Source organism: Penaeus monodon, chromosome 4 (assembly GCF_015228065.2).
Source record: "Penaeus monodon isolate SGIC_2016 chromosome 4, NSTDA_Pmon_1, whole genome shotgun sequence".
NCBI lineage: Eukaryota > Metazoa > Arthropoda > Malacostraca > Decapoda > Penaeidae > Penaeus > Penaeus monodon.
In genome coordinates, this window is record NC_051389.1 from 21,031,675 (window position 1) to 21,036,674 (window position 5,000).

At 35.1% G+C, this 5,000-nt stretch overlaps 2 non-coding genes across 2 annotated transcripts; one reads left to right on the forward strand and one right to left on the reverse strand.

The window, feature by feature from the left end:
- Nucleotides 1-1,045: 1,045 nt before the first annotated feature.
- Trnap-agg lies at nucleotides 1,046-1,117 on the reverse strand. Its single transcript has one exon. It is a non-coding gene; the product is annotated as a tRNA-Pro (tRNA).
- A 1,879-nt stretch (nucleotides 1,118-2,996) lies between these two features.
- Trnap-ugg lies at nucleotides 2,997-3,068 on the forward strand. The gene has a single exon. It is a non-coding gene; the product is annotated as a tRNA-Pro (tRNA).
- Nucleotides 3,069-5,000: the final 1,932 nt, after the last annotated feature.

Genomic DNA, 5,000 nt, shown 5'->3' on the forward strand with positions numbered 1-5,000 from the left:
CAGTGTTCCTTTGGAATGTTAGCTAAAATATTTGGTGTACTTCAGACATCAATGGAAACCGGCGCTGAAATACATGAAGCACTAATGAAAAGCATTTGTGTACTTCACAATTAAATTCAATAAGTAAACAATTTCAATTTAATGCAAGTGGTGATGTCCATGATGCTATTCCCACCATTTGAACCCAGCACTGAGAGCCACAAGAAGCACGAGGGCTACAGCAAACTGTATGGGTGTTCGTGGTATACTGAAGGAACATTTTATTTCTCTATGTGGAGCTCTCGAATAATCTAGAAATGTATTTTCATGGTTATTGGCCTTTGTACATGTTAGTGAAAAAAAATTAGCTGTGATTAATTGTAGAAGCAACCTCTTTCTACAAAGAAGCTATGGCATCACGATCTCGGTGGTTGCGGTCACAAATTACAGGGCGCTCTCGCACTAAATTTATCAGGAACCCCTTTTGCATGGTGCTCACGCCACGGCTGCTCCACTTATTTGGTGCTCACGTCACGGTTGCCTTGCGGTAACTTATGCAAAAATAGGTTCAGCTCCATTTTTGCTTCGGTCCGAAAGAGACGGACTCGGCTCGCCTGAAGCTGATACTCCCGATATCAATGCTAATTTGAGGGGACGAATCATGACTCATGATTTCCTTTGATTTGCCTTGTCATGATGTTTCAATATTGAATGTGAATATCGGACTTTCACTTCACTTTTCACAAGTCGGTATAAGGGTTTCTTTCGCGATGGTAGACGTCTGACAACGCACTATTACTAAACATATTATACCAGGAAAAATATAAGAAATTCAAATAAATAAACAGTTAGAGAGATAAGATGCTTGCGTATTGGATTAAACACATACAGTGTCATTTAGTTATATCCCTGGTAAGTATATTATTAATTTAATTTCTCTTTCTCAAGCTCTCTAACTGCATTAACATTTGCATATATAAAGTTTTTTTTTTATTATTTTCGGAAATGTATTGCATAAGTTCACGTCGACTCTCAACCACACTTTCTTCATGACACTGGTAAAGGAGGGCCTGACCGGGATTTGAACCCGGGACCTCTCGCACCCTAAGCGAGAATCATACCCCTAGACCATCAGGCCGTTGCATATGAGTGTCTAAAAGGAGAAAGTTACTCTTAGCTGTAGTTCTTTTATGTGCATTCTGGTTAGTGGTTGTCGTGGCCCCGTATAATCGTGAGAATATGTTAATATGTTATTTATCTTTTACTTGATATTCAGTTTATCGACAAAATTTTGTGTTTGTGATTTTTACTTTTATGTTTCAACCATATATACATTGAAAATCTAAGGATTGCGTATGCAGGCAAATTTATTTTATATCTAAATTGCTGCATTATAATTTTTTTATTATCACTATCAATATTATCATTTTCATCATTATTTTCATTATAACTATTACTAATAATATTACTGTTGTTGCTGCTATTACTGCTACCTTTACTATATCAGTTAATTTATTGTTATTGCTGTTACTGTTGTCATGATCATTTTTGTTATTATAGTGAACATTATTATTTTGGTATGCTTTATCACTGAAGTTCTAATTATTGTCTGATATATTGCTTTGGTTAGCGTTATTGTCATTATTTTTATTATAATAATTAGTCCTCATGTAATTTATGCTTTCAATATTTTTTTTTTTTATATCTGCCACATTTATTAATGTCCCTACTTGTGGCTAATGATAGAATATGATATATAGTCTTATATGTCTAAGGCACTTGGCACATGCCTCCCAAGTCTGTCGAGAATCGCGCTAGTTACAGAAATTTATTTTTATAATGTTGATTATTATTATTAATATTATTAATTCTAGTGTTCCATTATTCAAAATCTTTATCAATTATCCCCAAACTATGAAGCAATTTCAGAAATTTCATTTCGTCGTTTTCAAGGTATTTCATAGAAATCTTTATTTCGTCGTTTTCAAACAATGTTTTATTCAATTTCCTTGATATACAAACACTTGTATGCAGCATGTATAGTGTGGTTAAAAAAACCGGCTTATCTTCTTAAATGGTTGGACCGAGAAGGATTGACATCTTATTAACTGACAGAGGGGCTTGTCATTTGGTAGGAATTGATATATGTTCTTATAATTTCTCATTCTTCAAGGCTGAAAAAGATGGGCCTGACTGGGGTCTCTTGCACCCCAAGCGAAGATCATACCCCTTGACCATCGGGCCGTTTCTTACGCTTTGAAACTATAAATTTAATTCTGTTGAAATTCTTTCACCGTCGTGTCACCCGCCCACTTCCGCTGCCTCTGGTGAGGAGTGTATCGCCAGATAAACTTGCACGTCTTTCCTTTTCCATTGACCAAAAACTATATATGTGTATACATATACACACACATATGTTTACATTTATATACATACATATATATATGTATATATATATATATATATATATATATATATATATATATATATATATATATATTAGTTATCATATCGCACGGACACACATATTGTGTATATATATACATAATCGGTAATGCCGCCTGGTGACCCGCAAGTAAATGTGTTAATATAATCACATAATATATATATATATGTATATATATATATATATATATATATAAATATATATATATATATATATATATATATATATATATATATATATATATATATATACATATATAGCATATATATAACACAATATATATATATATCCTTATATAAGCTTATGTATTATATATATATATATATATATATATATATATATATTGTGTGTGTGTGTGTGTGTGTGGTGTGTGGTGTGTGTGTGTGTGTGTGTGTGTGGTGTTTTGTGTCGTGTGTGTGTGTGTAGTGTGTGTGTGTGTTTTTGTAGTTTGCGATCTGTGTGTGTCTGTGTTATTAATATATTTATATCAACATACAACACACACAACGCCGGCGCCGCCGCACACAAAGTTTGCTCACAGTATCAGACTCCTTTCAGTAACATTTATAACGGCCTGATGGTCTAGGGGTATGATTCTCGCTTTGGGTGCGAGAGGTCCCGGGTTCAAATCCCGGTCAGGCCCTCGTTCGTGAGATCTCTTTTATCCAAAATGACCATACCATTTATAGACAGTGCTTATTTTGGATTTCTGAAAAACTGTGGTGGTACATGCAAGAACTAATTCTTGGTAAGAGTATTTTTTTTTCAATATACACGCGCAGCGCACGTAAACACACAAACACACACACACACCACACCTTGCACACACATCACAAACACAACACGCAGCACACACACTACACACACGTGGCTAGCGCGACGCGTTTGACGGACAAGGTGTATGTTTAAGCTGATTTAGCTTATGGTCGCCAAATCTTGTTATGATACTGGTGTTTCCAGAAATTTATTTTTTTGCGCGAGGCCATTAGTTAGCTTGTCATGCTCTACTTTCTCTTATCTGCCGATTTTCAAAGTTTTACTCTAGGGATATTTTTTCTTATTTGTTGAACTGATCATATATGAATATCATATCGAGAAATACGAGAAAGGAACACTAAAATATTCCGTGTGTATGTGCATACATGTATCTAGTATACTGTCATATAGTCTATATATTATTGAGTCCTAATTGTCTGTATGTTTCAGACTATCAGTAGTGATTATTGATGTCCTGTTCAGAAAAGTCATCCTCATTGCCAAAAAGGAAATGCACAAGGAAACTGACCTTTTCTGTATGACTTTGAGCTTAAGTCTAGACTATACTTCACTCTTCAGTTCTGTATAAAGAATTGCCTAATGGCCTGGGGATGATTCTCGCTTAAGGTGTGAGAGGTCCCGGGTTCAAATTCAGGTCAGGCCCTCTTGTTGCTAATATGAAAAAATGATGCTTTAAAAAAATAACAACTGTTTCTGCAAATGCTGACAGTAGTGTATTACTTCATTTACACCGTTGATTTCTTTCTACAGTTCATTCTGATGGCTAGGTACATCGCTGCGCACACACAAACACACACACACACACACACACACGAACGCACATGAGCACGCACACACGCACACACACACACACAACACACACACACACACAAACACGCACCAACACGACACACACACAAACACACACACACACCACACACACAACACACAACATACACACACACACACACACACACATACCACATACACACACACACACACACACACACACCACACACACATATTTATATATAATATATATTATAGTATATATCTTTATATATATATATTATCAACAGTTTATATGTATATATATGCAACAGAATGTTCGAAGTCAACCAAGGATACGACAGTTGCATTCTGTCTCCGCACCTTTTTTATATATATTCTGAACAATTATGAAGGTGCTCTAGAGAATTTTGAAGAACTGAATGTTGGAGATACAAAATATCAAATCTAAGATACGCCGATATACTACATTGAACTACAAAAACTATACTAATAAATTAGAGAAGCACAGCGAAAAGATCTGGTTTGTTCATAATGCCAAGAAAACTAAATCATGAAGATTCGAAGATAACGGCAATGACGAGTGATGAACAAATTACATCAATGGAGTGGTTTGTGGAAAATGTGAAAAGTTCAACTCATCTTGGAGCTTATGTTTAACTAATACATATGATGATTCACCGGAGATAAAAAGAATTACCATTGCAAAAACGCCAGATTTCTTCAATACATTCTGGAAGACCGAAGCATACCTACGGACAAAGCTGAGGTTATTCGAAACCATTAGTTTTCCCAGTTGCGACATCATAGGTTCTGATGTTGGGTGCTGAAGAACGATAGACAAGAAAAACGTCAATATTTCGAAAATGTGGTGATTACAGACGAGTACTACTATTAAACTGGACAGAAAGAATAACGAATGATGAATGCTGAGAAAAATAAAGTGTAAAAAACCGACTGTGGACATTTTGAATAAAAGGAAAAACTAAAGTTTACTTGGTCATGTGATGAGAAGTAAAAGTATTCAGAA